Source organism: Atractosteus spatula, chromosome 2, assembly GCF_055471065.1.
Source record: "Atractosteus spatula isolate fAtrSpa1 chromosome 2, fAtrSpa1.hap1, whole genome shotgun sequence".
Lineage (NCBI taxonomy): Eukaryota > Metazoa > Chordata > Actinopteri > Semionotiformes > Lepisosteidae > Atractosteus > Atractosteus spatula.
This window is the reverse complement of record NC_142707.1, coordinates 62,072,818-62,092,787: the sequence shown is the minus strand read 5'-3', so window position 1 is coordinate 62,092,787 and position 19,970 is coordinate 62,072,818. Positions and strand designations below refer to the sequence as shown.

Genomic DNA, 19,970 nt, shown 5'->3' with positions numbered 1-19,970 from the left:
TTGAATTATATATACAATCCAAACTGTTTAAAATGTTATATAAATGTTTAAAATATTGTATGAATATTTGAAATGTTAGTATAATATAACATGACAAAAAGGCCATTTTGTAAACAACTACTAATTTTGAGATGTACACCTACACACAGGGTTTGCTACAGCGGGGGGAGTTAGACACATATTAGTTAGACACATGTTGTTACTCATTCAAAGAACACTTAACAAATTAAGCATGAGTTGCCTTTAAAAAACTCCATGTTGACGATACCCTAGGCTCTTTTTTTTAATCTGCTAATTTGGTTCTAATAATTGTTTACATAACCTAATATGGAACACACGTCACACCTACAGATCTATAATTACTTGGTTGAGTTCTATTACCTCTCTTATGGACAGGCACCACATTACTAATTCTTCAGTTCATGGAACTACCCGTCTTAGCGACTGCTGGAAGAGATGGATCAATGGCTTCTAAAGCACATCTCACATTTTTAGGTATCTGACCCATAAAAATTCCTCAAGACTAAGTTCCTGGGCCTGAATAGTCTTTGATATACTGTGCTACCCTCTTCTGTCTTTCAGACAGTTCATATCCACTAATGTTGCAATCATCCTTGTCACTTTCGGGTCGCTGTGTACTGTATCAGTTTCCAGCTTTTCCGTAATAAGGTTCTCACTGTTGTTTCCCCAAACAGTTCTGGGAGCACACTGCCAGGTACCGTAGATTGGATTCTACATAGGAGTCCATTTAAAAGCAAAAACATGAGGCCCATCCTCTCCCAAACTGTTGTGGGAGTGTGGAACAATCTACTGAGATGTGTGGTTGAAGCCGGTACTGTGGCTTTATACAGTATGTGCCATATAGGGATGGCTGGATGGGATCCCTGGAATCCAGAAGCTACTACTAAACGGGCCAGATAGTCCGAATGGCCTCTTCTCATTTATAACTTTTCTTATGTTCATATGGTTCTGTGAGTTACTCGATCTTGGCGCCATTTGAATTTCTTCAGACTATTCTCCAATGCATTCATTTTTGCAGCAGGATCTGGACGTTGCCGCAGTTCAGACTGAATGCTGGTGCCCCTCCAGGGTGCACCACACCAACAACATGCCACGTCACACAGTGCGCAGATTGCAGGCTTTAAAACCCTTCTCTCAAAGAACTGAGTGGGCACTTGATACAGAGTAGTGGTCTTTTTGTTTTACGGTCCTCAACGACAGGTGTGTCTACAGGCTGTCAGTCCAGCTGAGCTTATGACGCCCCGGATCAACTCATTATTGGCTTATTTGAACCAGTCTAACAGCTTCTTCCAGTTCTTCAGGCAGAAAGACATACAGTAAAACAGCTGCAGCGACACCGTCCCTCCAGAAACATCACGGGGGGACTCCTGAACTGGGACATGTCCCAAGAAATTTGTTCTAAAAAACAGAACATATTAGCAAATGTCTGTTTAAAAAAAACAAGCATCAGTACACGTGCCCTTCCTTTTAATATAACAGAAAGTTATCTTTCCTCAGTCAGGAGTCCTCATTAAGAAGACAGATTGTTGATACTGGAAGTGCTGCATTATAGACACATCACAGAACACACATTTATTGGAATACTTTTTGAACTGCAGTTTGGTATAGTCCATAACTTTTTTCTGTTTCACCCTGGCTTTCCCCTTTAAATGCGTCAAAATTGATATCCTATTGTGTAGTTGGAAAGCAGGCATATATTATTTACTACAGACAAAGTGAGACAGGTACAGTAGATTGCACCACCCTTTGTGCAATTATAAAAGCTCTTGAGTGGCCTATCTTTCTAACCAACAAGGGATACGTGCAAGAATGTTTAGTGTCGTTAAAAATAAAGTGCCCTGGCAAGCTTGCGAAGTTAAAAGTATTTTGATCTTCGGTTCTTACAGTACTTTGCACATTGTACAATTGCAAAATCAATCAGTAAGATAGAAACTGAATCTTTTGACATGATACCAAAGAAATAAGCAGAATTACTCAGCTAAATGCATCAAGTTTTAACATGGAAGAATGTCTTGACATTAACTGGGGTTCATTTTTGTATATGAATTAACTTAAATTTACTATTTTTTCCTCAATGTCAACAGTATGATTTAATACTATTTGGCAACACATTTATGTCTAATGTATTTCCTATATAGGGTGAAGATGTCTCATATTCTATTACTGGTAAATCCTAAAAATGCCCAAATTCAGGGTGAACTTAAAAAAAGAGAGTTGAAGGTCTGATAATTCCCCTTTGCTTTTATGCCCATTAAAATCAGCAATAATAGTAGTCTACTGAATATTTAGTTTTACAAAAATCACTACACCTTTAATGAAATTCTTTATTATTCTAACCATACACTTCTTTAAACATCTCAGTCAGTACTATAATACAGGTCAATTAATGTTTGGAGAGATTATGTATACACTTAAATGGTTTAAAAGGCTAAAGATGACTGATAAATGAGGTAAAGTTAAATGTTTTTCACATAAAAATCAAATTAATCAGTGCAAAAGCTTGACCTGCAATGCAAACTTTCCTTAGTAACATCTACCATCTGGCTGAATGAGTTCCTATTCCTATTCTATAAGATGCAATACTCCACACAGTCAGTATAATGGACTGGCCACATCAAGCAAGTGCTTCCATTTGAATTAGCACAATATGAAAAAAATATTTTTATAGCACTCTTTATACTGCCATATCCCACAGTGCACAATGTAATTAAAATGGCAAAAATACCAAATCAGAGTGTTAATATTTAAAGCTAAAATAAAAAAAAATTAATCACGATTTACAGAAATGCAGTGCATTAGCCTGCCTAGTAGAAAGTGGAATAGAATTCATTAAACAACAAGCACATCAACATAAAGCTCTAGCTCCAGATGTTTTCAAACAATATTAAAAAAACAGCATAGGTTTGTTTGCATTTCTAGAGCTCACAAATCATGTTCAAACTTGTGGAATCAAGAGCATTTTAAGATAAAAGAGGTCCATGTAGAGGATTTCTGAATTTATGGAATAACTCAATGGTAGTAAAATATAACAACTATAACATACAAAGGATCTAATGAGAAAAATGGTTATCACCCGAACAAGCCTTCTAGGTTTGGAATTGGATCATTAAATAACGATCACAGGTGGAAGCTCTGTTTTAATTCAATTCTCATGTACGCGGTGTGAAATATGTCCACCAGTGTGTCTGTAGGAGGAGTTTACAGTCAAGGAATACTATCTTTGACAAACTCAAAGATTTTTTAAAATAGGGCAACACTGAAGACCAAGGAAAGAAAAGATTAAGGATAAGAAAACAATCAAATACACACACTTTTCATTAATGTTTGAAATTCAATTTAATCTTCAGAACAATGGAAACAAAGTGACATATCTGATGAATTGCGCAAAACTTCCTATCACCCAAACCGACAGCTGGGGTAGACAAAATGTTCAACAGCAGCAAAATCCAAACCACAAATACAACCAGTCTCCTTTAATACTACCTGCATTTAGGACACAAATCAGGCACTTTTCTGCACTGTGACCCACAATTAACTGAAGAAATGGACATATCTTAGGGGTGATTTGTGACTCTTCCCTCTTTTTCGAAACACAGGACCGCTAGGTCTGCAACACATCCTTCTACCATTTACGAAACATATCCCGTTTAAGACTAATTCATTCACCCACTGATACTGTGAAATTAGTTCATGCAGTAGTCCAGTCTTGAGGAGATGAAAGCAATGCTGGATCATCCAAGATCTTACTTCAGAAACGAGTGTATATCCATACTGTAACTGTGCTGCTCGAGTGCTGACCAGGTCTACAAAATCTCAACATATTTCTCATGTGCTGAAAAATCTGTACTGGCTACCAATTTCTTTCAGGACAGACACAATTCTCTTGTTGGGCTGCCGTACCAGATTCTGCATGGTCTACTGCTGTGCACCTTTCCTTTTAAGAGTTACTATCCCCACTCGTCCCCGTTCACTCACTTTGTTCCTCTGCCTCTAGACTCCTCATGTTCCAAGCACCTCACATCGTATGTTAGGGGACCGAGGCTTTTCAACAGCAGCCCCTCGTCATTGGAACACACTTCCTGACTATATTCAGGAAGTGTGTTCTGGGCGGAGCGGTGGCTCTGTGCCAAAGGATCTGCGCTTGTGGCTGGAAGGTTGCCAATTCGTATCCCGCAAAGGAATCCTACACCGTTGGGCGCCTGAGCAAGGCCCTTAACCCCAGCTGCTCCAGGGGCGCCATATTAATGGCTGACCCTGCGCTCTGACCCCAAGCTTCTCTCCCTGTCTGTGTGTCTCATGGAGAGCAAGTTGGGGTGTGCGAAAAGACAACTTCCTAATGTAAGAAATTGTACTGTATATGGCCAATACACTTATCTTATCTTACATTCAAAACACACCACCTCCGGATGTTTTTAAAGCTCGCCTCAAGACTTACTGCACTTGTTCTCAATGGCCTTCAATTCCTAACATAATTCTCTCTTTAAATCTCATCATTTATACATTTTTGCTTTAATCTTCTTCTGCTTCTGTACACTTCCTTTTTATATATAATTAATATGAAGTACCTTGAGAATCCTCTGATGGAAAGGTGCTATACAAGCACAAAATTGATTGATTGAAGTATTCACAACAGAGGTAAATGACATTCTTGTAAAAGTGGGTGAAAACTACATGCCAAAAAATAAGATGCTTTAATTAAAAAGGAAACATAAGTAGTTTTAGACTTACTTTTCCGAATATTCTCAACATTCCAAAAAATATTGCCATTGTTACAGCAGCGTGACCATCTGGTAGTCAGATCTCAGAAGGCAAGAAAACGGGAATGAGAGAAACTTAGGCTTGGTCAATGCTAGTATGGGAGACGTCTAAGGAAAACCAGGTTGCTGCTGTAAGTAGTGTTGGTGGACAAGACATTGGCTGTCTTATGTCTGACAGGGGTCACTGTTCTATAGGAGGTGTTTTCCTTCAGACCCTTAGTTGGAGCTCGGTCTCATCTGACTACTTGGCACTGTTCACAAGAGTAGGGATGTTAACCCCACTGTCCAAATTTCACCTTTGGGACTGCGTAATGCTGCTTTCCTAGATTTTTTCTTTTATTAACTGGGTGAAGTCATTTCCCCCTTCTCCTCCTAACGGCTACCATGTGTCACCCAGGTGTGTGCTGTACTTCATTGATGGAACCCCTCTTACTGTATCTGTAAAGTGCTATGGAAATCTTTGGGATAAAAAATCCCAACACAAATTTAAACAATAATTATTATTTGTATTTCAGAAGTGAAACACAAGAGTGTGATGTTTCTGGAAGGGGGTTTAAAATGCTGTGCCATAAGCAACTTCTATGCAAACATTTTCATATGTCTTACAACCAGAGCTGCAAAATGTGGTAAAAAACAAACTGCCAATGATCTCATATTAAAAAGATGACAGAAGTGTCACTGTTAATACTAAAATGCAATGAGACACTTTAAGGAAACCATCTTAGTTAGATTTATTGATATTTACTTATTTCCCGTGACCTGACCTTCAGAAGAATTTATTCAAAAAGGAACAGCCTTGCATTCTGAACAGGTGCGAAGCATTAACGCCAGCTTTGCACAGTGAGGCAAGAGTCAAGCCTCTCTGAGCTCTGGTCAGGAACCTTACGAGGCAAGAGCGAGATGAAGCATGAGTCATCCCAGGGTGCACTTGCAGACATCTTTGACACGCAGTATTAAACCCACTTTCTACGTCAGAAACACACTGAGAATGAGAAAGGTTGGGCTCTTCTCAGCCCGCCTGGGGTTCCACTCACTTCATCTGCTGTCTTTCCTTCATGGACTCTATTGCATAACCACACCTCATTATTAGAACGTCGGCAGGTTGACACAATGAAAGAAACACACCTTTCACAATGTTCAAACCTACAATCCCATTGAGCCCAAGGGCTGGGCTTCTTCAGGGACACTTGTGATGATCCCTGCTGGATCAGGAGAAACTGAATCACTCACCTTCAGTCCAGAATATTTAATGCTATACTCATTCCCGACCTTAATGTGGATATTTGGACAAAAAGTATGTACAGCTTTACACGACCTTTACACAAAATGTTTACACAAGCTTTTCACAAAATGTTTGACTCACAAACATAGAAATGTGTCTTCAGAACTACAGTCATCAGTATAAGTATTTGGAGTCTTCAGTAAAACATCTGGTTAATATAAGATTTGACACTCAGATACTCCCCATTGCTATCTCAGAGTATTACTGTTTAGCAACAATACACTAATGAAAAAGAAATTATTTGAAATGACACTTAAAACAATATCACTTCTCGTTTTTTTGAAACTGGTTAAGACTGTGGCTTTTATTGTGAGACACATCACCAATTGCTATAAACTATATACCAGGAAAGAATAAACAAAAAAAACATTTTCATTCACTTGATAAACACTTCTATCCTTGATATTGATCTTCTTCATATTTCTAAGGCAAGAAAACCCATAGAACTAAAATACCTGATGTTAACTACAGCAATCAAACTTTATGGTATCATGCATTATACGAGTACCATGAAAGTATGTATTGCAAATATATGAAACAACAACAAAACAAGAAAAAAACAATGTTGAACCATATACCATATATGTTTCACCTGAACATATACCATATAGTTGTAAGAATATTATTCATTTGATTTTTTTTGTAAAATCAAGAAGATTTAACTAAGAGACTCCTATATCTACCCAATAAATACTGAGAGATAAAAGTTTAATATTAGTTCATTTTGTCTTGGTGGTTATAAACTCTCTATTAACTCTCTGTTTTTTAACATAAAACATCTGCTAGGCTTCTGAGTTGATCCAATTCGTTCCCGGTCACCACACACCCCTCACAAAGCAGAATGTGAAACAGACCACGCCTCGCAACAGGACTACCCTGCTCTCCTTTTTGGATGATACTCAATATTATCCCAACATCTAGTCGGAGCTTAATGACAGGCTTCCACATTTCCTTATTCAATTGCAAAAAATCTTAATAAATGGGTTTAACATTTTAATGTTCTTGAAACAGGGTTATTTCACTAGTTTTTCTGATTCCACAGAAAATTTAACATACACCAGAGCCAATGTAGTTTTCTCATCAAAAATTTAAACCATTGTTAAAAGTTCTCTGTTTTTAAGAAAAGAAAGTGTTTGCTTTTCTATTAGAAAATTCAATGTACCTTTTGCATGTACTTTGGCTACAATCATCCACAAAATCCCTGCTGAGAATCCTGGGATCTGTTAAGAAAAAGAAAAACAGATGTCATTAGCATTACTCAAATGGTCCTCCTTGTAAAGCATATACTGTAGGTTTTACAGCTACCCAATGGACACACAAAATTGTCTGTGCATCATTTTCCATGTGTTTTTCATAAAACAGAATGCAAAGTACTGAGATTCAATATCGAATGATTCACAAACATACAAATGTGTCTTCAGAACTACAATCATCAGTATAAGTATTTGGAATCTTCTGTAAAACATCTGGTTAATATAACATATGGCACTCAGATACTCCCCATTGCTATCTCAAGAGTATTACTGTCTAACAAAAATAGACTAATGAAAAAGAAATGATATGAAATGACACTTGAAACAATATCACTTTTCATTTATTTGAAACTAGCTAAGATTGTGGCTTTTATCGTGTGACACATCACCAATTGTTGTAAACTATACCAGGAAAGAGCAAAACAAAAAAAAAAAACATTTTCCTTCACTTGATAAACACTGCTGTATTTTCCCCCGAGGACATCTGTGGAACTTTGGTTAAAAAAATACATTGTTGGCCTACAACATGGATTTCAGAATATTAAAATTGGGGTTTTGCATTAATCTTACAAAGGGACAGATCCTCTTGCATAAGATGCAAAGAAAGCTGACATTCTGTGTTGGTAGTGGGACTACTGGTACATGAGAGCTGCCCATTAGAGACTGTAGGTGCTGCATTTCAGAGGTAGATGAAGTGCGTTCCTGTGTATCTGTAAAGTCCTTTGGTATGAAAAGCACTATATTAATGGAAAAGCAATTATTATTACTACTACTAGGACTGGAAACATGACATATCTTGACACTTATTCTTACCCCTTAACAACGTGATGATGAAAAAGATCTCAAATGTGAGAATAAATGTCAGTATAAATAGGAGGCAATACATAGGCAATACACTATACATACAGTAGGAGGCAACTGTTATTTAGAAAGCTGTCAGGCCAAACTCAATATAAACTAGCTTACATGAATCTTATACAGGGTTTTGTTTAATCACTTTAATCACTAATTTTAAAAAGAGTGCCAAACTCATTGAATTGTAACACAAACTTTTCTGTTGTTAGCAATCTCTATTTCAAAGAGGACAGAACAGTTTCAGGGAAACTCAGGAAATGCAGTCATTTTTCTTTTTTATTTTCTGAAGCTTCCTGAAAACAACCACAGAGCATTTTCTCATCCATCCCCTTTAGCTTATCTGTGTTTAATTTTTTTCCTTCTTTGCAGAGTTAAGAGTAATAGTCTTCAAATAGACTGCATGCTTTTGGACCAGCTACACAGAGTTGCCTGTGGCACAGACTTCAGCAGGTGACTTCACTTTGTAATTATTTTGTTAAAATGCTGCTAGATTTCTTTGTCTAAAATAACATGTTCTTAAAGGAAAAGTTCCATGACATCTACATATCACTTAAGTATTTGATTCTCTTTAGATTCTCTAGTCCTCTATTTTACTCAAGGAATTGCACCATAAGCCAATGATTTGTACTGACTGGTCTCAGCTGTAATATTACTTATTTTGACTGGACTAATATTTTAGGATTTGTTCATCTCAGAGTACTATTTTTTGGCATGTTTAATTTGCAGCAAGCCTTCCATCTAAACTAAAGTAGTTGCCGCAAACATTCTTGAAACAGGTATTGTTTGGCTCCTTTGAGGGAACATTTAAGATCTCTTCTTTCATTAAATAAGGTGCTCCACAGTGGCCATCTATCAGAAATTGTGACAAAAAAGCCGCTGTCTATTATACAACTTTTTCTTTGGCATCCCCTAATCACTAGAGGTCTAAGAAACAGGCTTCTGCATCTTCTCAAAGCCCTTCACTTGCCAGTACACTTGTCTGATAAATAATATCTTTTCCAAAAGTGTACTGCTTCAGTTATTTTTTTTCACACAATCATTTTTCCAAAGGCATCGCCTGCTGATTTGTTCTGAAGACACTAGCGTCTCTACACAAAGTGTACCAAAAACTCACCAAACAAAGTGCTTCAAGCAGGTAGGAATGTTGACTTTTATATTCAAGTTGAGATTTCTAAGCCATTGCACAATGTGTTGAACAATGTACAACACAAGCTGTAGCTGTAGGTAATGATCAGCAGACGTACAGTGAAAGCAGGTTTTGATCCCACATATTCTGCCTACTGACAACAGTGTGGAAAGGGTAGAGTTTCACTTCTCTGTTGTTCAGCACTTATAATTCTGGAGCTCCTAAAAGACGTCTGACCCCTCTCAGTGTAAGCAGTAACAGACAGGCCTCTGATGAAAGAGGCCATTCCACTCCTCATCAGGCTCATTTTGTTCCTTTGCTCTACAGTCACATAGCTAGTAGGTATACAGGCAACAAACCCAACCAACCCAGGGAGAACATGCCCTTTACACAGACAGGTGACCCAGGCAGGACTCGAACCCTGGACCCATAATGCTAACTACCTTGCTGCTGTGTTGCCCCCATGTTGCAAAGTCTCACAGACCACAGTCTCAGTACTGTAAGATGTTGCACTGCATATAACCATATTAATGGACATCATCAACTTCGTAACTCCACAAAGGGTTACTGAAAGACACAAGCTGACAAACAAGCATACATGACCTCTTATTTACTGCACTATTAACCACAGAATGAAAAGGCAACAGCACAACACATGAAGTACATCTCAGTTCACAAAACTGTGGTGTAGCAGGTATTCTACCTGCAGAGCCGTTAGACCACACAAGAAATCACATGTACAAAACCTACCCTGCTGCTTACATTTCAACACAGTAAATTTCACAACCTGAATTAACTTCCCTAGCATTGCTTAATTAGAAGAGCATAGTTACCGTTTCATTTAGAGATCCATTCAATGTCAGCCATAGATCAGTCTTCTTCATAGTCATTTCAGCAACCCGTTTCCCTTGTTTCACTCTCACTCATCTCTTGATCAGTTATATTGACTGGTGGGTGCAAAACTCTACACACCAAGATCTTTCTTTGCACAACTCATGTGTATGTACAAACATTACTTGGCAATCTTTCTGCACGTTAATATATGCCTAACACTTCTTGTATGAAGCATTTATCTTACATAAAGGCTCTAAAAGGACTTATCTGGGAAGGCAGAGTCCTAGCTCTCCACAATTTTTAATATATAAAATAAACTAACCGATATATCTGTGTAGGCTACATGCCCAAAAGGCTCTATGTACTGAAGAAAGAACTTCAATAATATGAATAATACAAAATACTGAATTTTATTTTAAAAATTACATCTGAAAAATGTCTACATGAAATTCAGTGTAAAAGGTTAGGTTAGATTAATTTAATCTGTAAGAATATTTTAAAGTACTCACATCTATAATGACATACAAAAACTGTATTCCAACGGAACTACTTGTTTGTCACATTCTGCTAGGAAAAACAAAAAAGTTTTCTGCTCTGCCAGTTTAATTTTTGTTTTTGATATGCATGAGAAGATACTTTTAATTAGCTACATTTTAAGATAATATTCATGTTTGTATTTCCAATACATATGATTCATGAAATCACTGCATGAAAAATGGATGCAACCTAGAAAAATACCAACCCTGTATGGAAGCATTATAAAAAGAAAACTAGATGATGGTGGAAATAAAAAATAATCTGAAGTTTTATTTGCCATGGAATAAAATGCACAGTAAAACATGCAACTTTTCTTTTCCTTTTTTAATATACACTATGAGTACCTTCTTGCACATTAGGTGAACAGTGGTTTTTGGGTGACACTGTTTGCCTGCCATCATCTCATAATTATTAAAACATTTTAAAACAATTAAATACAATGGTCTGAACTTCATAACTGGCTAAAAGTGATTGGGGCCAGGAGTGGACCCAGAACACAAAAACCCTCTTTTTACATGCATTCTTAAGGTAAATTAAGGTTTTTGATTTACATGGTGTTTTTTCGGGAATACTGTACATAAATTAAAAACTGCTTGTAAAATCTGAAAGGATTACTGCCAAAGAAGTAATGTGAAGTGTTCAAAATAAAAATTAAAAAAACACATTTGCAATAAATCACACACACTGCACTTTGGAAAGGTAGAATCAAGTACGATGTTCACCCACTGGCAGTATGTTCAGAGAAGGGCTGTCAAATGGTGATGTACTGTAGAATCTGGACAGTCAAAAGTGAAACGGGTATGACAGCACGCAGTTCTGGAGTTAATAAAGACAAGCATGAAAGATAAAAGAGACTATAACTAAAGAAAGTACTGTAAATTGATCCCGAGAGGGAAATTCTGCAATCTCCCTCACGGGATCAATAAAGTATCTATCTATCTAAATGTACTATGCACTTCCATCTCACAATCTGCAAACTGCTGAAAATATTTCGTTAAGGGAATCATTTGAAATTAATTGCAAATGTAGTTAGATCGGTATCAAGCGAGTAAACAGAAACCATTCTACCACTATGTCACACAGCCCCTTTTAAATAACAACGCATACATGACAAAATTCCCCTCTGGGGGTGTCGTCATGGCCTCTGTTTTCAGTTCATAGGAAAAAAAAAGTGTCTAAGTTACCAGTTACCAGGTGGCCCAGTGACACAGCAGTTAGCATTGCTGCCTCGTAGCGCTGGGTCCCTGGGTTCAGTTCCTGACCTGGGGAGTTTGTATGCTCTGCCCGCATTTGCGTGAGTTTCCTCCAGAGGCTCCGTTTCCTCCCAGTCCAAATAAATAGTAAATAGTGGCAGGTGACCTGGCTTCTAGGAAAACTGGCCCTGGTGTCAGTGTATGTGTGTTTGTGTCTGTGTGTGTCCTTCGCTGGACTAGCGTCCCATCCAAGGTGTTCCCTGCTTTGTGCCCTTTGCTCGCCACAACATTGTATTGGATGAAGTAGTTAGAAAATGGATGAATGGATGAGTTAAATTATAAATACACCCAACAATGTGCAATTCTTTCCCCTACTGCAAAAAATGAAGACTTTACCACTGAAAAGCACACTTCTCCCATGAAAAGATGCGGTGCCTTATCCTTCTGGACAGGGGAAGATTGCTATAGCATGGAATTTGTTGGTTGTTTTATTCCCAGGAAAATAAGTTTATATCCGCTGTGTATTTTTTTAAAATTATTTACAAAAATATGAATGACACAACAAAATCATGCTACCATTCATTAAATCTAACTAAAAATAAACATCAATCCACTTGCCAAATTACATTTTAAAAAGATCTTGAAAGTCTTGAATTTGTATTTGGCAACTAGTGAGTCAATATTTTGATTAAATACAAGCCTCAGTGTCATCTTTTAATTTTAGTGTCAGGCCACTTCATCCTTGTTTCGACCTGGCAATAATACAGAGCCTAAAGCATTCTCATGTCTGTGATATGAGAGGTTTTAAAGCAAGTGAAAAAAAAAACTTTAAATTTGAAGAGGGAGAGCAGCATCTGTAATGTACATGACTAATTATTACTGTTGCAGATGTGAAGTCAATGGGCAAAGTTATGTAATACTAATTAACTCATGAAGTGAAGTACTGTACATGGGTTCATTTTGGGACAAAAATACCAAGAAATACATGTCTCATGGAAGAAGCATTTTGAGGTTAGACCTTTAACTAGTTTCAGGAGGCTAAGCTTGCATTCTTATCTCATGATATGGTTCTGACAATTTGTTAATTTTGTGTCACAGAAAGCCTGTTGCTGAACACAGTGGCACAATAACTAAATCTACAGACCCAAATGAAAGCAAGTTATTTATCTCTGCAGTCAAAGAAAATCCAACAGCAGCATACACCATACAGTGTCAAAATTACATAATTACATAAGTTTTTACATAAGTCAAAATTGCTATTTTCAAATGGCTCACTCATCTATATTGATCACGTAAGTAATGATTGTGGTAAGAGAATGACTTCAGAACTGTACAGAAACATCTTGTCTGCCTATGTACTGTACAAGAAAATGCCTTCAGATTGGCTGGCATGTCATCGTGCAGCAAGACAAGAGTTTGGTAATGTCAGTGGATCACAGGTTTGAAGCAGTTATTGCCTGCAAAGGATTTGCAGCCAAATACTAGGTTTAATACTACTTTAATTTACTTTAAGTTAATTTGGCCCAATACTTATGTTCCCCTGAAATGGGAAGACTGAACACAAAAGGTGCTATTATGCTAAAATGGTATGACAATATAAACACAGAAATACCCAGAAATAAAAAGATTAGACCTATATGTGGTGTCATTAGTTTAAATTCCGTACTTCTGCCAGATATTAATCTTTTCATCTCAAATCCGAATTACTTGGGTATACAGCAAAAACAGCAAGTTTGACTTCACTGTCCCAATATTTATGAAGGACACTGAACATAGGGACCTGCTAGGGACCTTTCCTCCACCCTACTAATCCAGCCAGGGGCTCTCTGGTACACTGAACTGGGCTTCTATCACCTCTACAAAGGTGCAAATGTTTTAGAAGCAAAAGGGGAATTAACCCTAGTGTTACGTATATATCATACAATAATCTGCATATTTATCCAGAATTATAAATTCTGCCAAACCTGAAAAACTAGTGGATTGAGGACTGGAAGTCTGATTTCTGCCCAGTCTTGTCAGGTTTGTCACTCAAGAAAGCTGCTATCTGGAGGGCTGCCACATCAGGGCTGCCAAGATTTAAATCTGAAGGAGCTGCGCTGTGAAGCCTGACCATCGGTTCAATGTGATGAATAATGTAAGGCAGAATCGGTCTGACATATACGAGTATTACACAAGGAGCAAACATACTGTTTACTTGGTATATATTCCCTGGGGGCGTCGTACCTGCCCTTCGTGAACTCCAGAGTGCTGTCCTCAATGTCTTATACGGTAAAAGCAAGATAAATTTACAGCTGCTGAGTAAATCTGTGTGTATATATTTAGCTGTTCAGTAGGGTTCACTGATAAGGGGGATTTACTCAACTTACTGACACCTGCATGCTCAGTTTGCCTGACCCTGTCATGTACAGTAAATTCTAGTCATTTTTAGGAGTCTAAGCACGTGACTTTCTTACCTCTCAGTTATTTATGACTGTATCGCTCAGCTCACAGATGAGAACAATACTAAAATTCCAATACTAAGCAGTTCCAAATACTTCTCTGGGCTTCTACAAAATCTTTATGTTTTATGAGCAATGCAGTAATGGCAAAATGTGTTTAAAAAGTATCTACAGTTAATTCCAAATAATAAATTCCAGTGAATTAAATTTAAGAGTTTCAAGTTAAATAGCTGTTACAGTAAATTTGTATGTCTTTTTTGCTGATGTGCTTGTTTATGATGGCACATTTTACATATTAATGTACTGTTATTAATTGTAGTAGTTGAATATGTAATTTTCACTACTGTATATGGTGTAGTGCAGTTCTTTTGGTTATTGGTTAGCTGTACTGTAAGAGTTCACCATCATCGCATCATTCAGGGTCACGTGGGCCTGAAGCCTCTCCTGGGAAACACTGGGTGCAAGTCAGGACACACCCAGGACACTCACACCAGGGCCAATTGCTCTTTTCTACAGAAGTCAATTCTCCTACGCGCATGTCTTTGGATAGCGGGAGGAAACGGGAGCACCTGGAGGAAACCCACATGAACATGGGAGGAAACTGCCCTGCAGTCAGCAGCCCAGGTCCAGAATTGAACCCAGGGCCTCAGCGCTGCGAGGCAGCAATGCTCACCACTGTTCCACCTTGTGGGCCTGTAAGAGTTCGTATTTTATACAGTTACTGCCTCTGTCCTTCTGTTTTGAGAACTAACCTTTGCCTGACCAGACAGAGATACCCTAAAAAACCTCTTTCTCTCTAGATTTTTCACCTGAACCTCTTACAACGATTAGTGGATTGTAACAAAAATTGGTTTATGCATTGCTTTAAAAGCAGCTAGGAGTCAAATTTAAAAGTTTTTTAATTTAATAAAAAGTAGTCTTGCTAATCTAATCTTGTATAACCAATCTATTAAGGATGATCTTGGACTACGGCTGAATCTGAGGCATCTTGATATCTGTAGTGTTGTTCTGGAGAAAATACTTATGCTCTATATTTAGTCTATGTTTAATCTTTAATTACAACTCTTCTAAATCCCATTTTTTTATGTTTTACCCTTTCCTTTCAGTATGTTTCACAACACCTAGTAACCTTGTTCACTGCATCTCTTCACGGAATTTAACTTTTTTTTAAATCAGAAACATTTATACAAAACTCTAAATGTGGGTACTGCCATTGATTTTCCACTTACACTGTCTTGTTGTTAAAGATTCTTTGTCACAAATCTTTGTTAAATACTACTGGGTTGGTATGTATGCCATGTATCTTTCCATAATGTAAATGCTGCCCTTAATAGTAAAAAAAATGCAGATTTGTCAAAACCATTATGGTTAATAACAATGGTTATTACTAACATTTATTATTAACTTATTTGACCACCACTTTAATCCAAAGAAACCTAAAATTGTACCATTTATACAGCTGAGCACTTTCATACAAGTTCAAAATGGACATTTTGTCACGATCGTCAGCCCTCTGTCACGATCGTAAGCCCCTCCTCTTAAGGGCACTCCGACCCTTTCGGATTTTAGATGATTATGTGCACCTACCCCCTGTTTAGTCTGACACTATTTCAGCCTAGTGCTCCTGCTATTCCTGGCTCAGCACTGGGAGATGGACGCCCGGAAGCCCGCCTACCAGTGGGTCCAGGAGAGACCCGATGGCATAGGCTTCATCACGGTGTCCTGACCATCTGAGACCGGGGCTCGGAGCACCTGGCCTAGTTACCCTGGTTTTACTCCCTGTTCCTGTTCCGGATCCCATTCCGGATTTTAACCTTGTCTGTCTTGGATGGATCTCCTGTTACCTGGACCCTGGACTGCGCCCCCTTGGACTGTTTGGACTCGTTTGCCTGCCATATTTTAAACATACAGGATGGTTGAAAATTTTAATTTAAAGTAAAACTACAGTTTGTTACTCTGTTGTCACAGTTATCTTCAATGGGCAATCAATTGCACCACACCCTTTTCCTGCACATTCAGAACCAGTCAAAGTCAAAGGCTTCAAAATGAGAAATAAAAAAAAACAAGTAAGGTTAAGAATGCAAGTTAAAATATGGTTTGATAAACAAAATGAAGGTACCAGTATGTTTTGAAATAACAAGTACCTTTTTTGCCCAAATCATGAGATATAGAGGTTTTCCAGATCTTTTAAAATGCAGCACTACCCACAACACCAGCCCAGACACATCAATTGTTTAAAATGTTTAAAACAACTCAGAGTAAAGAACACCTACAAGCCTTTGTTTGTTTCCACACAATGAGAAGCATCTGAGAAAAAAGCAACAGTAACACTAAGACATACACAGTACAGACACCACTAGATCCTTTTCTCACATACAAAGTTACCTCACACAGTTTAATTGGCTAGGCCTATATAACCTAAATTCAGGTGTTAAGCACTAAGCACTTAATGAGGCAGTAGAAACAACAGTTAGTTACTGCAGTACAGTTACTTCTTAAATAGTAGTAATTAACTACTAGTAAACTAATTTAAGTACCTGAAGTCCTGAACTGACTATTTAGAGCTTAATGTTCACTCAAATTTATCAAGCTTATGAAGTTAAACTGTTAGTACTATGTACATTTCTACCTACTGTAATTAACAATGCTTATTATATGGTTTGATTCCAGTTGTTAACTAAGTCCATCTAATTACAAAGTTAATTCTGATAAAATATTGACAGGATACCATTGAGAATTGAAACTACAGAAATCATCTAAGAGCAAACTGTATTCTTGGTATTTAAATGCTTAATGGAAAAAAATAGCATATATTTCTTATAAAGCAGGTGAGGCTAAACAGGAGGCTGAAAGAGCTCAAAAATCACGTGGTTGAGTTCCGAGAAAGATTTTGCCATCAAAGTGATACAACAGGTACAAGTGTCAAGAAATGCATCTGGCCAAACAAAAATGTTTTTTCATTTACAGAAGAACACCTTGCATACTGAAAATGACCCTCTAATATTAATCTAGTTTCTAAAGTGAGTTTAGTAAAAGTCAGAAATGACTTGACATCTGAAAACTTGTACACTGAATAACCTTAAGACGGGCAAGCACTCTGGAATATAAACACTGAGAGGCAGGGGTGCTTCCTGCAGTGTTATGTACTGTAGAACCACTGATGTCATCTGAAATTCCAGGTACAATACTTTCACTGTAATCAGAAGTCTGCTCTTTGGTGGTCTCTTATCAGCTACTTTACCTAAACTGCATAGAGTGCTAAATTGATTAAATTAACATAGTCTAAAACAGGCATACAGTGTTTTGTCAGTGTACTGGAAGCCAGTAATGTACAGTACACTCTAGGGCTAAAGATAGCTTAACTCACCTTGCCAAAGGTCTACACTGTAATTTCTTCTAAACTCATAGGAACATAGCAGAATGAGAAATGTTTATGGGAAAATCACTGAAGATTAATCTCATTAAGAACAAAAAGAAAAAAACAATGTTTAGAGTTCCATATTGTAACTGAACCGGAAAAGTACCAGAAATTAACCAGAATAATTCATATTGAATTAACATAGCCTTTTTCCTAAATAATTTCAATCAAGTAACGGGCATGTTCTTTCTACTATGGATCACAAGATGTTGTGTAGCACTTTACATTATGTTCTGCCTTCCTTTCTGAGACAGAGGAGTGAAGTTAAATTAAAGGTTGCTTTCATCAGACACTTATGGTGGCAGGTTTAATTTCTTTTTTTACTTTAAGCCACTACTCATTTCCTTTGAAAAAGAATGGTTGTAGAAGTTATTACAGGTAAGCACTACAAAATATTATCTGTAATACTGATAAGATGAAAGAATTGTAAGGCTCCTTTATACACCTTGATTTTATACCCATGTATTTAAAATTACTTTTATTCAAGCATTCAACTTCAAGGGTGCTCTTGCACATGAAGAAAGGGGGTGTTTACTTAGTTACATCCATTTATTCATACTTGGATATCCGAAAGGTTTACATTTCACACCAGGATATAAACAGAACAGGTAAAGAGCCCACTGAAGAACACACACGACCTGGTGTTGTGAGCAAACATCAGCCACATACATCATTCTCCAGTGTCGTAACCATACTTCTAGTTCAGTAAATGCTAACATGTTTCTGTTAATTCCTTCACATTTGGAATGAAAAAATGTTAATGAACTACACCCATAATAGAAATCCTCACACAAGCAAGCAGGGGATAAAGACAGCACAAACCTGTCATCCACAGCACCAGAATATGAGCAAAGCTTAAAAATGATAAGAGGCCATTTAAGCCATCTGGCCCACTTTGCAGTAACTAATTGATCCAAGGAGCTCATCTTCCTGTTTCTTGAGGGAAGCTAAAAGTTCTCCTTTAACCACATGGCTGGCTAGCTGGTTCCAGACTCCCACAATCCTTTGCGTAAAGACATCCCTACAGTTCTCAGTTTTAAGTACAGTTCCACATCATTTCCTCTTGTCCTCTGGCTTTTGTTTGAATGTTGATTTTATCCTCTATAAGTCCATTTGGGTTGACTTCTTCAGTGGCTTTGAGGATTTTTAATGCTTGTGTCAGGTCCCCTCATAGTCTTCCCTGTGCAAGGCTAAAAAGGTTCTGTTCTGGCAGCCTCAGTGTAGGTCAATGGTCATACCATCAACTTCTTCTCATACTGCAAGCCCCTTACTCACACCACAGGCCTACTGTAAGGCATCAGCTAGTGAACAAAGGACTAAGGACTTTTACCTCTCACAAGGCAAACCAGAGTGGTTTCCAAACACACCCCCACCCCACAAAAGTGTTCTAGTCCACCCTTTGGTGCCTCAACTTACCGATGGCAACTAGAACAGCACCGTTTAGAACCAGTGACCTGTTCAACACACTTAAGCAAATACTGTAGTAAATGAAGGATGTGAATAAATAATCCAGGAGACATACTGTATCTATGAAACCTTTTCCTGCCCTTTGGTTTTTCAAACTTTTTGGGTGGTTTAATTCACTTTAAAATCTCCATTATGACATTTGTAGACTGAACTGCGGGTATCAGAAGTGTTGCTGTGTAAAGAATTATCTTACCTAATGCACTAACGTGTTCAGATTTTATTTGCTACTACCAATTCCCCTTTACAGAGAGGTAGCAACATGAGGTATGGCAGTTGAGCTCGTGTCAAGAAACAATACAGGTACAGATATGAGTGAATTATGTTGTCCTAAAAATGGAAACCCGTATTTATTTTTATTGTTGTGGACCTTGTGGAACTGTTACGACAAAATTTAAATATACTCCGTTTCCCAACAAACCAGATGTCTGCACCAGAAGAGGGAGAAGGAAGATTTGGAGGACTTGTGCCTGCCATACTCTGATTTAGTGAATATTATGATTATTCACTATTTAACCAGCCGCATACACAACAGAGCTACTACCAGCAGGATGGGTGACTGCCTTTCACCCACACTTCACTACAAGCTTGCAGGTGCCCAGTGAATCCTAGTGTTCACAGTCACTCTGCAGGCCCAAGATAGTCAAAGACACAGGCAGCCTGAGACCAGAGAGAAGAAACCAGTTAAGGCTTTAATGTCGCCTCTTACATAAGTAACTTTTGCATCACGAAACCGAAATCAGTAGAGACGAGATGCGACACTGAATGGCGGCACGAGCAACTGCTCTTTTC

General features: G+C 37.8%; 1 protein-coding gene across 2 annotated transcripts in view; it reads right to left on the bottom strand.

Annotated features, from left to right (window-relative positions):
* The window catches only part of LOC148840022 (transcriptional-regulating factor 1), a 94,812-nt gene that overhangs the window by 56,378 nt on the left and 18,464 nt on the right, over positions 1-19,970 (bottom strand). For both annotated transcript variants that reach the window (XM_088929367.1, XM_088929376.1), the window contains exon 2: positions 7,223-7,280. The gene's annotated coding sequence lies outside the window, so the exon portion shown is untranslated. The remainder of the gene's footprint in view (positions 1-7,222; positions 7,281-19,970) is intronic.